Here is a 15320-nt window from a genome sequence, read left to right as displayed (position 1 = left end):
AAGCCACTGAGCTCTTCAGTAAGGCCATTCTACTGCCAATGTTTGTCTATGGAGATTGCATGGCTGTGTGTTCGTATTCATACACCAGTCAGCAACGGATGTGGCTGAAATAACCGAATCCACTAATTTGAAGGGGTGTCCACATACTTTTGTATATATAGTGTATGTGTTGCTTGACGTACATCCTTCATCTAAGTTACACAAAACGGGAAATCCTTTGCAGTGCTGCTCTTGCAAAAAATGTCTTTGAAGTCTTCAACGGGAAGAAGGAGAGGTTGTATAGACGGAAGAAAAGAACCCAGCCCAGAGAGACTTACACCAGACCAGATTCTCTCATTTTGACAAATGACATGGTGCTGAAATATGGTCCAATATTCCTGCCGCGCTTTCATCAAAAACGGCCGTTTCACAGGAAATTTACTTTTACAAAGCTCACTTACCTGGGACATTTGTTCTACATGTCACAAACAGGATTTTATTTACTTTTATGAGATCCTCACCGCCGGTCCAGATGTTTCTGGTACAGAGTAATAAATTAAAACCCTGCCCGTAGCCTCAACATGTGTATTTAAGTATAAAACTTTACAAATGTAGGGACTGTAAGTGATTATCCCTAGTATTCATATCAAAGAGGTGTTCTTTTATGAATCTACGTGGAGAGGCACCATAACAAAGAGTTCAGGAAGAGTTTTCCAATGGATCAACGGTCTCAGATGTTAGAAGGGTCACAGGAGAACTATCTCAACACCAGACAAAAAAAACAAGTTTATTACATTTTTACAGTCTAGTCAGAAAAAACACTGATAAACTGTCAGCAACTGTAAAAGTTTGACATGTCAAGGCCTTGTCAGAGAGAGAGAGAGAGAAAGAGAGAGAGCGAGAGAGAGAGAGTGAGAGAAAAAGAGAAAAAGAGAGAAAAAGAGAGAGAGGAAGAGAGAGAGCTGGGTAGCACTAACATGTTGATGGAGATGTACCACCCTGAGTCCTCCCTCCTTCCCAGATCTCCCTCCTTTCCTCCCTCCTTCCCAGATCTCCCTCCTTTCCTCCCTCTTCCCAGATCTCCCTCCTATCCTCCCTCTTCCCAGATCTCCCTCCTTTCCTCCCTCTTCCCAGATCTCCCTCCTTTCCTCCCTCTTCCCAGATCTCCCTCCTTTCCTCCCTCTTCCCAGATCTCCCTCCTTTCCAGATTTCCCTCCTTTCCTCCCTCCTTCCCAGACCTCCCTTCCTTTCCTCCTTCCTTCCCAGATCTCCCTTCCTTTCCTCCTTCCTTCCCAGATCTCCCTTCCTTTCCTCCCTCCTTCCCAGATCTCCCTCCTTTTCATCCCTTCATCTCCAGAATACCTTGAGGTTTCATGCTACAAGTGTAAAGCATGAAGCTGAAACTCCCTGAAGCTCCTATCTGCTGTAGGTAGAACTGGGCTTTGTTCCTAAATGCACCCTATCCTCTATTTAGTGCACTACTTAGGGAATATGGTGCCATTTAGGATACATTGAAGGCCTTACAGGGTGATCCATCCACAAAGCACTTCTCAGGCAATTTTCTCAAAGTGGCAAAATTGCTTTCCAATACTTTCCTAAGACTAACCCCTTTTAACACCAATTACTATAAATTACCAGCACATTTTCATAATTAAAGATTCCTGTGAATCATTTGATCCCTGTCCAAGGCTCTTTCTGGGGAGACTGAGAGGTAGCAGGAGAAACAATGACCTCCAGGTCAACTCACAGTAAAAACACTTCTGCTGAGAAAACAGAGATAATCGCCTCTGGTTTGAGACGGAGACACAGAGAGAGAGACAAAAAGAGTGAGAGAGAGACAGGGTGAGAGGTGGAGAGAGAGAGAGAGAGAGAGAGAGAGAGACAGGGAAAGACAGGGAGAGAGGTGGAGAGAGAGAGAGAGAGAGAGAGAGAGACAGGGAGAGACAGAAAGAGTGAGAGAGAGACAGGGTGAGAGGTGGAGAGAGAGAGAGAGAGAGAGAGAGAGAGAGAGAGAGAGAGGGTGAGAGGTGGGAGAAAGAGAGAGAGAGAGACAGGGAGAGACCAGGAGAGAGGTGGAAAGAGAGACAGAGATCGAGTGAGAGAGACAGGGAGAGAGGTGGAGAGAGAGAGAGAGAGAGACCTGGAACCTGTTGCCTCACCACATGATGTCCCCATCTTGGAAGAGGTGGGTAAAAGACGGTTGAGAGACATGAGAGGAGGGTTTACTTACAGTACTTTGAGGTTGAAGAGGCCGTAGAACGCTCCTTTGGGAATGTGCGTCAAATCGTTGCCTGCAAGACGTCTGTGAAGAGAAGAAGGGAACACAAAAAAAGACAGATGAAATGATGTGTTTTGATGTTTCTTTCTTGTCACGGGGAGCTCATTTTGCTGTGAAACAACGAAGATAGATAGATAGATGAGAGATTCTATCAGGTTCCACTGGATTCACTGGAGGACGATTGTTGGGTCCAATGCCGATGACATTGTTCCTCTGTCCAGCTCTTCCTCCTCATCATCTGCTACTCAAATAACAGGATGTCTCTGGTCCAATTTATACCCTATTCCCTATATAGTGCACTACTTTAGACCAGAGCCCTATTCCCTATATAGTGCACTACTTTAGACAAGAGCCCTATTCCCTATATAGTGCACTACTTTAGACCAGAGCCCTATTCCCTATATAGTGCACTACTTTAGACCAGAGCCCTATTCCCTATATAGTGCACTACTTTAGACCAGAGCCCTATTCCCTATATAGTGCACTACTTTAGACCAGAGCCCTATTCCCTATATAGTGCACTACTTTAGACCAGGGCCCTATTCCCTATATAGTGCACTACTTTAGACCAGAGCCCTATTCCCTATATAGTGCACTACTTTAGACCAGCGCCCTATTTCCTATATAGTGCACTACTTTTGCCCAGGGCCCTATTCCCTATGTAGTGCACTATATAGGGAATAGTGTGCCATTTGGGACGCATCCCATCCATGTGAAGCCAATCCGTCAACGCTTGGCTCGCTGCAATGGAGGAATGCACCAGATATACATATTCAATTGATATTTACATGACAAATATACCAGACAAACTCAACAGGAGATGGGAAGATAGCAGTAGTTATGCAAACTTTGATTTCTTTCTACAAAGGGATCCGCTTGAATCAACCTTCCAGGCATGTATCCATGCCAATACAGATACTCTTTCTCAGAACCCGGTGTCCATAGGAAATCAAATCAGAGCCTTCAGAATGGTGCAGAGACAATGGGCACCAACAACATGGTTTCAACATCATCTGTCAACGATGAAAGCAAAACATCTCGATAAAATCTGGCTTTGGTTTGGCGACATCAATACAAGGTGCCCATCTGCAGGACAATCAACATGTGTTAATCTATCACAACATGAGTTAGACTGTCTCCACATTGACAGTCTGTTCAGTACTGTAATCAACATGTTAATCTATCACAACATGAGTTAGACTGTCTCCACATTGACAGTCTGTTCAGTACTGTAATCAACATGTTAATCTATCACAACATGAGTTAGACTGTCTCCACATTGACAGTCTGTTCAGTACTGTAATCAACATGTTAATCTATCACAACATGAGTTAGACTGTCTCCACATTGACAGTCTGTTCAGTACTGTAATCAACATGTTAATCTATCACAACATGAGTTAGACTGTCTCTACATTGACAGTCTGTTCAGTACTGTAATCAACATGTTAATCTATCACAACATGAGTTAGACTGTCTCCACATTGACAGTCTGTTCAGTACTGTAATCAACATGTTAATCTATCACAACATGAGTTAGACTGTCTCCACATTGACAGTCTGTTCAGTACTGTAATCAACATGTTAATCTATCACAACATGAGTTAGACTGTCTCCACATTGACAGTCTGTTCAGTACTGTAATCAACATGTGTTAATCTATCACAACATGACTTAGACTGTCTCCACATTGACAGTCTGTTCAGTACTGTAATCAACATGTTAATCTATCACAACATGAGTTAGACTGTCTCTACATTGACAGTCTGTTCAGTACTGTAATCAACATGTTAATCTATCACAACATGAGTTAGACTGTCTCCACATTGACAGTCTGTTCAGTACTGTAATCAACATGTTAATCTATCACAACATGAGTTAGACTGTCTCCACATTGACAGTCTGTTCAGTACTGTAATCAACATGTGTTAATCTATCACAACATGACTTAGACTGTCTCCACATTGACAGTCTGTTCAGTACTGTAATCAACATGTTAATCTATCACAACATGAGTTAGACTGTCTCTACATTGACAGTCTGTTCAGTACTGTAATCAACATGTGTTAATCTATCACAACATGAGTTAGACTGTCTCCACATTGACAGTCTGTTCAGTACTGTAATCAACATGTTAATCTATCACAACATGAGTTAGACTGTCTCCACATTGACAGTCTGTTCAGTACTGTAATCAACATGTGTTAATCTATCACAACATGAGTTAGACTGTCTCCACATTGACAGTCTGTTCAGTACTGTAATCAACATGTTAATCTATCACAACATGAGTTAGACTGTCTCCACATTGACAGTCTGTTCAGTACTGTAATCAACATGTTAATCTATCACAACATGAGTTAGACTGTCTCCACATTGACAGTCTGTTCAGTACTGTAATCAACATGTTAATCTATCACAACATGAGTTAGACTGTCTCTACATTGACAGTCTGTTCAGTACTGTAATCAACATGTGTTAATCTATCACAACATGACTTAGACTGTCTCCACATTGACAGTCTGTTCAGTACTGTAATCAACATGTTAATCTATCACAACATGAGTTAGACTGTCTCTACATTGACAGTCTGTTCAGTACTGTAATCAACATGTGTTAATCTATCACAACATGAGTTAGACTGTCTCCACATTGACAGTCTGTTCAGTACTGTAATCAACATGTGTTAATCTATCACAACATGAGTTAGACTGTCTCCACATTGACAGTCTGTTCAGTACTGTAATCAACATGTGTTAATCTATCACAACATGAGTTAGACTGTCTCCACATTGACAGTCTGTTCAGTACTGTAATCAACATGTGTTAATCTATCACAACATGAGTTAGACTGTCTCCACATTGACAGTCTGTTCAGTACTGTAATCAACATGTTAATCTATCACAACATGAGTTAGACTGTCTCCACATTGACAGTCTGTTCAGTACTGTAATCAACATGTGTTAATCTATCACAACATGAGTTAGACTGTCTCCACATTGACAGTCTGTTCAGTACTGTAATCAACATGTTAATCTATAACAACATGAGTTAGACTGTCTCCACATTGACAGTCTGTTCAGTACTGTAATCAACATGTTAATCTATCACAACATGAGTTAGACTGTCTCCACATTGACAGTCTGTTCAGTACTGTAATCAACATGTTAATCTATCACAACATGAGTTAGACTGTCTCCACATTGACAGTCTGTTCAGTAATGTAATCAACATGTTAATCTATCACAACATGAGTTAGACTGTCTCCACATTGACAGTCTGTTCAGTACTGTAATCACTGTTAATCTATTACAACATGACCCAGGGATTTCAGTGTACACTACTGTGACCTCCCTTCAGTCATCAAAGTATCCACAGGGCACCATCCACAGAGCACCATCCACAGGGCACCATCCACAGGGCACCATCCACAGAGCACCATCCACAGGGCACCATCCACAGAGCACCATCCACAGGGCACCATCCACAGAGCACCATCCACAGGGCACCATCCACAGAGCACCATCCACAGAGCACCATCCACAGGGCACCATCCACAGAGCACCATCCACAGGGCACCATCCACAGAGCACCATCCACAGAGCACCATCCACAGGGCACCATCCACAGGGCACCATCCACAGAGCACCATCCACAGAGCACCATCCACAGGGCACCATCCACAGAGCACCATCCACAGGGCACCATCCACAGAGCACCATCCATAGAGCACCATCCACAGGGCACCATCCACAGAGCACCATCCACAGGGCACCATCCACAGAGCACCATCCACAGATCACCATCCACAGGGCACCATCCACAGGGCACCATCCACAGGGCACCATCCACAGGGCACCATCCACTGGGCACCATCCACAGAGCACCATCCACAGAGCACCATCCACAGGTCACCATCCACAGGGCACCATCCACAGAGCACCATCCACAGGGCACCATCCACAGAGCACCATCCACAGGGCACCATCCACAGAGCACCATCCACAGGGCACCATCCACAGGGCACCATCCACAGAGCACCATCCACAGGGCACCATCCACAGGGCACCATCCACAGAGCACCATCCACAGGGCACCATCCACAGAGCACCATCCACAGGGCACCATCCACAGAGCACCATCCACAGAGCACCATCCACAGAGCACCATCCACAGGGCACCATCCACAGAGCACCATCCACAGAGCACCATCCACAGAGCACCATCCACAGGGCACCATCCACAGAGCACCATCCACAGGGCACCATCCACAGAGCACCATCCACAGAGCACCATCCACAGGGCACCATCCACAGAGCACCATCCACAGAGCACCATCCACAGAGCACCATCCACAGGGCACCATCCACAGAGCACCATCCACAGAGCACCATCCACAGAGCACCATCCACAGGGCACCATCCACAGAGCACCATCCACAGGGCACCATCCACAGAGCACCATCCACAGAGCACCATCCACAGAGAAATCAACGTGTCTGACTGAATATGAACTAAGTCTATCACTGTATTGCCACAGTCTTCTATCAGTGCTGTGGGTCATGTTAATTAGAGCACACCACAGTGAAAAGCTTTCCAATGGAAAAAAGTTGAGGTAGTCCCTCCCCATTGCAGTCCGTTTTGTTTCATTGATGTCCAGTGATATTGTGTCTCAGAGACGGGACGGGCACAGCACCAACACCAGCAACAACTACCCCAACATTCCTCACGCCTGCGGGAATCAGGTCGGGAAGGAGGTCAAGGATCCATAAATACCCAATGTGCACTTTCCTGTGTTCTGTCACAGGGGTGCTGCTTCTGACGGGGCGGCGCTGAATATCGGCCCACGCTGGGAAAGACAGGGGCCCCCGACCACTGCCCTGTGAATCAGACCACTCAGACCACTCAGTGTGTGTGTGTGTGTGTGTGTGTGTGTGTGTGTGTGTGTGTGTGTGTGTGTGTGTGTGTGTGTGTGTGTGTGGTCCTGGTACGGGATTGCCAACAGACTGGAACAGCACCTAGCATCATGTTCTGGGCTTCAGAGTTGGGGTCAGGCTGAGTCCAGTTGGCGAGGGTGGTGAGGGTGGCAGAGAGATCAATCCCCTGGCCAACGCACACATCTCAGTAAAACACCATGTACCTGCTACCTTCCTTCCTCCCTGTCTGTCTGACCCAGCATTAACCTCCCTGTCTGTCTGTCTGTCTGTCTGTCTGTCTGTCTGTCTGTCTGTCTGTCTGTCTGTCTGTCTGTCTGTCTGTCTGTCTGTCTGTCTGTCTGTCTGTCTGACACAGCATTAACCATCCTGTCTGTCTGTCTGACACAGCATTAACCTCCCTGTCTGTCTGACTGACACAGCATTAACCATCCTGTCTCTGTCTGTCTGTCTGTCTGTCTGTCTGTCTGTCTGTCTGTCTGTCTGTCTGTCTGTCTGTCTGTCTGTCTGTCTGTCTGTCTGTCTGTCTTACACAGCATTAACTTTCCTGTCTGTCTGACTGACACAGCATTAACCTCCCTGTCTGTCTGACTGACACAGCATTAACCTCCCTGTCTGACACAGCATTAACCATCCTGTCTGTTTGACTGACACAGCATTAACCATCCTGTCTGTCTGTCTGTCTGTCTGTCTGTCTGTCTGTCTGTCTGTCTGTCTGTCTGTCTGTCTGTCTGTCTGTCTGTCTGTCTGTCTGTCTGTCTGTCTGTCTGTCTGTCTGTCTGTCTGTCTGTCTGACCCAGCATTAACCTGTCTGTCTGTCTGTCTGTCTGTCTGTCTGTCTGTCTGTCTGTCTGTCTGTCTGTCTGTCTGTCTGTCTGTCTGTCTGACCCAGCATTAACCTCCCTGTCTGTCTGTCTGTCTGTCTGTCTGTCTGTCTGTCTGTCTGTCTGTCTGTCTGTCTGTCTGTCTGTCTGTCTGTCTGTCTGTCTGTCTGTCTGTCTGTCTGACCCAGCATTAACCTCCCTGTCTGTCTGTCTGTCTGTCTGTCTGTCTGTCTGTCTGTCTGTCTGTCTGTCTGTCTGTCTGTCTGTCTGTCTGTCTGTCTGTCTGTCTGTCTGTCTGTCTGTCTGACCCAGCATTAACCTCCCTGTCTGTCTGTCTGTCTGTCTGTCTGTCTGTCTGTCTGTCTGTCTGTCTGTCTGTCTGTCTGTCTGTCTGTCTGTCTGTCTGTCTGTCTGTCTGTCTGACCCAGCATCTCCCACCCTCCTTCCTTCTCTCCCCCCTCCCTGTCTGTCTGCTGTCTGTCTGACCCAGCACCTCCCTCCCTCCCTCCCTCCCTCCCTCCCTCCCTCCCTCCCTCCCTCCCTCCCTCCCTCCCTCCCTCCCTCCCTCCCTCCCTCCCTCCCTCCCTCCCTCCCTGCCTGCCTGCCTGCCTGCCTGCCTGCCTGCCTGCCTGCCTGCCTGTCTGTCTGTCTGTCTGTCTGTCTGTCTGTCTGTCTGTCTGTCTGTCTGTCTGACCCAGCATCTCTCTCTCTCATCTCTCAGACCTGCTCAACTGGCTCATACCATACTGTCAAATCCCAAACTGCACCCCATTCCCTATACAGTGAGGGAAAAAAGTATTTGATCCCCTGCTGATTTTGTACGTTTGCCCACGGACAAAGAAATGACCAGTCTATAATTTTAATGGTAGGTTTATTTGAACAGTGAGAGACAGAATAACAACAACAAAAAATCCAGAAAAACGCATGTCAAAAATGTTATAAAATGATTTGCATTTTAATGAGGGAAATAAGTATTTGACCCCCTCTCAATCAGAAAGATTTCTGGGTCCCAGGTGTCTTTTATACAGGTAACGAGCTGAGATTAGGAACACACTCTTAAAGGGAGTGCTCCCAATCTCAGCTTGTTACCTGTATAAAAGACACCTGTTCACAGAAGCAATCAATCAATCAGATTCCAAACTCTCCACCATGGCCAAGACCAAAGAGCTCTCCAAGGATGTCAGGGACAAGATTGTAGACCTACACAAGGCTGGAATGCGCTACAAGACCATCGCCAAGCAGCTTGGTGAGAAGGTGACAACATTTGGTGCGATTATTCGCAAATGGAAGAAACACAAAAGAACTGTCAATATCCCTCAGCCTGGGGCTCCATGCAAGATCTCACCTGGTGGGGTTGCAATGATCATGAGAACGGTGAGGAATCAGCCCAGAACTACACGGGAGGATCTTGTCAATGATCTCAAGGCAGCTGGGACCATAGTCACCAAGAAAACAATTGGTAACACACTACGCCGTGAAGGACTGAAATCCTGCAGCGCCCGCAAGGTCCCCCTGCTCAAGAAAGCACATATATATGCCCGTCTGAAGTTTGGAGGAGGAGGAATGCTGCCTATGACCCCAAGAACACCATCCCCACCGTCAAACATGGAGGTGGAAACATTATGCTTTGGGGGTGTTTTTCTGTTAAGGGGACAGGACAGCTTCACCACAAAAGTGCACTACTTTTCACCAGAGTCCTATGGGAACCCTATAGGCCCTGGTCAAATGTAGTGCACTACATAGAGGATAAGGTGGCATTTGGGTAGGAGACTGGCTCTGTATTGACCCCTGACCCCTGTCTCTGTATTGACCCCTGTCTCTGTGTTGACCCGTCTCTGTATTGATCCCTGACCCCTGGCTCTGTACTGACCCCTGGCTCTGTATTGACCCCTGGCTCTGTATTGACCCCTGTCTCTGTGTTGACCCGTCTCTGTATTGATCCCTGACCCCTGGCTCTGTACTGACCCCTGGTTCTGTATTGTATTGACTACTGGCTCTGTATTGATCCCTGACCCCTGGCTCTGTATTGATCCCTGACCCCTGGCTCTGTATTGACTACTGGCTCTGTATTGATCCCTGACCCCTGGCTCTGTATTGATCCCTGACCCCTGGCTCTGTATTGACTACTGGCTCTGTATTGATCCCTGACCCCTGGCTCTGTATTGACCCCTGGCTCTGTATTGACCCCTGGCTCTGTATTGACCCCTGACCCCTGGCTCTGTATTGATCCCTGACCCGTGGCTCTGTATTGATCCCTGACACCTGGCTCTGTATTGACCCCTGTTGTGTGTGACCACTGGGTTCTCTCTGTGGTCTGAGACCTGTGACCACTGGGTTCTCTCTGTGGTCTGAGACCTGTGACCACTGGGTTCTCTCTGTGGTCTGAGACCTGTGACCACTGGGTTCTCTCTGTGGTCTGAGAACTGTGACCACTGGGTTCTCTCTGTGGTCTGAGACCTGTGACCACTGGGCTCTCTCTGTGGTCTGAGACTAGATCAAATGGGATCCCATGACCCCAAAATTTGATTGATTTCATTGGACGCTCTGGCTAGGAGACCATTATGTGATTATATCATTGTTCAATTAGCAATGATTTGGGGGTGAAATGTCATTATCGTTCAATGGTAATCACTCATTTTGATTAATTAAAAAAAGTTTTGCACAATGCAAGGGTATCGTCCTGCTCCATTCTGCTAATGCATTTCTTAACAGAAACGCCGATTTGTCATCAATTCCATGCGGGTGACATCATGTGATTTTCAGAACACAAGCCGATACGATGGAATTCAACCTTTCAACGAGGGGTCAGAGTGCAGACTGACGGAGCAAATACTGCACATACATGAGACTCTTGACATGGGACTGAGTGGGCTAGCATGTACACACACACCATATACACACACACACACACACACACGCACACACCACCGCTCCTCACCCCACTCAACAAGCCCTCTGGGCACTGTTTATATCTGGAGGCCCTATGCCAGCAGCCACACACACACACACACACACACACACACACACACACACACACACACACACACACACACACACACACACACACACACACACACACACACACACACACACACACACACACACACACACACACACACGCACGCACACACACACACACACTACTTATTTCATCACATTTCATAAATATTCCAATAAATGACCCCATGCAGTGAAATAACAGCCATGTCTAAGTCACTTGTTCTACGGTTGGTAGGATTACATTCCAAATATGGTGAAATGAACTTTCCAATAGAAGGGATTTATGGGTCTGTAGAGTGAGTCTAGGGCTAACTTAATATGTTGATCAACTGACTGTTCAGAGAAAGCAGAAAGTGAAAGAGAGAGAGAAAGAGGGGGGAGAGAGAGAGAAAGAAGGGGGAAAGAGAGAGAGAGAGACAGAGACAATGAGAGAGAGAGGGAGAGATGGACAGAGAGAGAGGGAAAGACAGACCGAGAGAGAGAGAGCAAGACAGAGAGACAGAGACAGAGAGAGGGAGAGACAGAGACTGAGACATACAGAGACAGAGAGAGAGAGAAAGAAGGGGTAAAGAGAGAGAGAGAGACAGAAACAATGAGAGAGAGAGAGGGGGAGACAGACAGAGAGAGAGAGAGAGTGAGACAGAGAGAGAGAGAGAGAGAGAGAGAGAGAGAGAGAGAGAGAGAGAGAGAGAGAGAGAGAGAGAGAGAGAGAGACAGAGAGAGAGAGAGAGAGAGAGAGAGAGAGAGAGAGAGAGAGAGAGAGAGAGAGAGAGAGAGAGAGAGAGAGAGAGAGAGAGAGAGAGAGAGAGAGAGAGTGAGACAGAGACAGAGAGAGAGAGAGAGAGACAGAGAGTGAGACAGAGAGACAGAGAGAGAGACAGAGAGAGACAGAGAGTGAGACAGACAGAGAGAGAGAGCTCTGATTACTGAATACCTAATCTAACTATTCCTGGTACTCTACTACTTACAACCACTACTACTCTCTCTGTGACATGTGACAGTGTTTCACTATGCCCCGAGAGAGAGGGGAGAAACCAGACACTGTTCACCTCTCCATAGCGCCTGCTCCACACCCCTCTCCTCACCTATTTTTGACCAGGGTTCCCTACAGGTAACTGGCAAAATAAAGGAAACACTTGAGTAAATCAGGGATACAAAGTATTGTATATTGAAAGCAAGGTGTTTCCACAAAGCAATTAACATCCCATCATGCTTAGGGTCACGTATAAAAATTACCAGTTGCCCATTATTTGGTCTACCATGGCTAGAAGAAGAGATCTCAGTGACTTTGAAAGAGTCTGAAAGGACCATAGGGGGTTTAAACAACGAAGTATTTAAACCCTGGATTGTTGATGCTATGTATTGGCCATTGAGAGGCTTTGAAGTCACCGGTCGTCCATATTGCCACTCCCCGGTAGGATCAGTCCTTCATAGGAATTCATGGAATTCTACAGTATTTAAATGTAATGTTTCAAGGACATAATTACATGTAATTAAGTATTTGTTTTGGTTGTGGTAGGGACAGTAACATTAATCATCTCTAGAAATTCTACTTTAAGGATTTTTTTACAAATATTTTTGATTTGTGTGTATCCTTTATTTTGGCAGTTACCTGTACATAGGGCAGCGTTTCTGACCAGGGTCCATAGGGGCCATTCTATAGGGAACAGACAGCCATTTAGAACGCATCCCGAGACTCAGACAAGCCCCTCCTGGCCCCCTGCGTGCGTACACCAGTCAGATGTTGACCCAATTCATTCATGTGTCGTCCCGTTGCTGACGCAGCCTAATTTAACCTATTGCTGGTGGGTCCGTCCAGGGGGCTCAGAGGAGCTAACATGCAGCCAAACTGTTACGTGTGTCTGGGACTAACTGAACCTGAGAGGGGAGCGGTGAGCTATACTCTACCCTGCTTCCAAAACAGCTGTATGGTAACGACCTGAAATCCTCTACTCTCCTCAGCCCCCGTGACACCCTCCAATACCAACCCTCCAACCTTACCACCTCCCCCATAAGCCACCACTCGCGGAACCCCCCCCAAACCCCCTCATCCTGTGACAACCCCCATACCACATCGCCCTCCACAAGCCACCACTCGCTCCCACCGTTCCACCGCTCGCTTCCCCCTAACCACACTGGCACCTCATACACTTGCCATGTGTCTGTGTGTGTGTGTGTGTGTGTGTGTGTGTGGTGTGTGTGTGTGTGTGTGTGTGTGTGTGTGTGTGTGTGTGTGTGTGTGTGTGTGTGTGTGTGTGTGTGTGGTGTGTGTGTGTGTGTGTGTGTGTGTGGTGCGTGTGTGTGTGTGTGTGTGTGTGTGTGTGTGTGTGTGTGTGTGTGTGTGTGGTGCGTGTGTGTGGTGTGTGACCTGCGAGCTGGCATGTTTAACAGAGCTCTAACAGAGCTGACAGAGGGAAGACATTGTTTCCATACTTGCTGCGTCTACTTTAGGGGCGGCTCCATAAACAAGTCTGTTTTAGTAACAATGTCCTGATTAGATTTCTGTGCTGCTCTGCTGGGGAATGGCCCAGTGTCATCACTCCTGATAACTATTGCATTAGAGAGAGATGGTATTACTGCTTTTAACTGGGCCGGAACGTTCAGCTGCCCTGAATACCCAGCATTCCACACTGAACAGTGATGGTGGAGGACAGTGGAGTCACACACAGGAGGACAAACACACACACACACACACACACACACACACACACACACACACACACACACACACACACACACACACACACACACACACACACACACACACACACACACTCCCAGCCTCAGCTCAGGATACCAGACTCAGTAGAATACAGCAGGGCCAGTAGAATAACAGTAGAATACAGCAGGGCCAGTAGATGCTGTCTGCCAGTAGATGCTGTCTGCCAGTAGATGCTGTCTGCCAGTAGAGGCTGTCTGCCAGTAGATGCTGTCTGCCAGTAGATGCTGTCTGCCAGTAGATGCTGTGTGTTGAGTTATAGATAATAACAGTAGATCACAGCAGGGCCAGTAGATGCTGTCTGCCAGTAGATGCTGTCTGCCAGTAGATGCTGTGTGTTGAGTTATAGATAATAACAGTAGAACACAGCAGGGCCAGTAGATGCTGTCTGCCAGTAGATGCTGTGTGTTGAGTTATAGATAATAACAGTAGAACACAGCAGGGCCAGTAGATGCTGTCTGCCAGTAGATGCTGTCTGCCAGTAGACGCTGTGTGTTGAGTTATAGATAATAACAGTAGAATACAGCAGGGCCAGTAGATGCTGTCTGCCAGTAGATGCTGTCTGCCAGTAGATGCTGTGTGTTGAGTTATAGATAATACCAGTAGAACACAGCAGGGCCAGTAGATGCTGTCTGCCAATAGATGTTGTCTGCCAGTGGATGCTGTTTGTTGAGTTATAGATAATAACAGTAGAACACAGCAGGGCCAGTAGATGCTGTCTGCCAATAGATGCTGTCTGCCAGTAGATGCTGTGTGTTGAGTTATAGATAATAACAGTAGAACACAGCAGGGCCAGTAGATGCTGTCTGCCAATAGATGCTGTCTGCCAGTAGATGCTGTGTGTTGAGTTATAGATAATAACAGTAGAACACAGCATGGCCAGTTGATGCTGTCTACCAGTAGATGCTGTCTGCCAGTAGATGCTGTGTGTTGAGTTATAGATAATAACAGTAGAACACAGCAGGGCCAGTAGATGCTGTCTGCCAGTAGATGCTGTGTGTTGAGTTATAGATAATAACAGTAGAAAACAGCAGGGCCAGTAGATGCTGTCTGCCAGTAGATGCTGTGTGTTGAGTTAGATAATAACAGTAGAATACAGCAGGGCCAGTAGATGCTGTCTGCCAGTAGATGCTGTGTGTTGAGTTAGATAATAACAGTAGAAAACAGCAGGGCCAGTAGATGCTGTCTGCCAGTAGATGCTGTCTGCCAGTAGATGCTGTGTGTTGAGTTGTAGATAATAACAGTAGAACACAGCAGGGCCAGTAGATGCTGTCTGCCAGTAGATGCTGTGTGTTGAGTTATAGATAATAACAGTAGAACACAGCAGGGCCAGTAGATGCTGTCTGCCAGTAGATGCTGTCTGCCAGTAGACGCTGTGTGTTGAGTTATAGATAAAAACAGTAGAACATAGTAGGGCCAGTAGATGCTGTCTGCCAATAGATGCTGTCTGCCAGTAGATGCTGTCTGCCAATAGATGCTATCTGCCAATAGATGCTGTCTGACAATAGATGCTGTCTGCCAGTAGATGCTGTGTGTTGAGTTATAGATAATAACAGTAGAATACAGCAGGGCCAGTAGATGCTGTCT

The 15320-nt window shown here is 46.8% G+C and overlaps 1 long non-coding RNA gene across 1 annotated transcript in view; it reads right to left on the bottom strand.

The window, feature by feature from the left end:
- Positions 1-2103: 2103 nt before the first annotated feature.
- LOC123733412 (uncharacterized) overlaps positions 2104-15320 on the bottom strand; it is an 89088-nt gene continuing 75871 nt past the window's right edge. The window contains exon 3 of the long non-coding RNA XR_014381241.1: positions 2104-2281. This is a non-coding gene — a long non-coding RNA (uncharacterized LOC123733412). The remainder of the gene's footprint in view (positions 2282-15320) is intronic.

The sequence above is a fragment of the Salmo salar genome, chromosome 17 (genome assembly GCF_965601325.2).
Source record: "Salmo salar chromosome 17, fSalSal1, whole genome shotgun sequence".
Lineage (NCBI taxonomy): Eukaryota > Metazoa > Chordata > Actinopteri > Salmoniformes > Salmonidae > Salmo > Salmo salar.
This window is presented reverse-complemented; position numbering and strand designations above follow the sequence as displayed.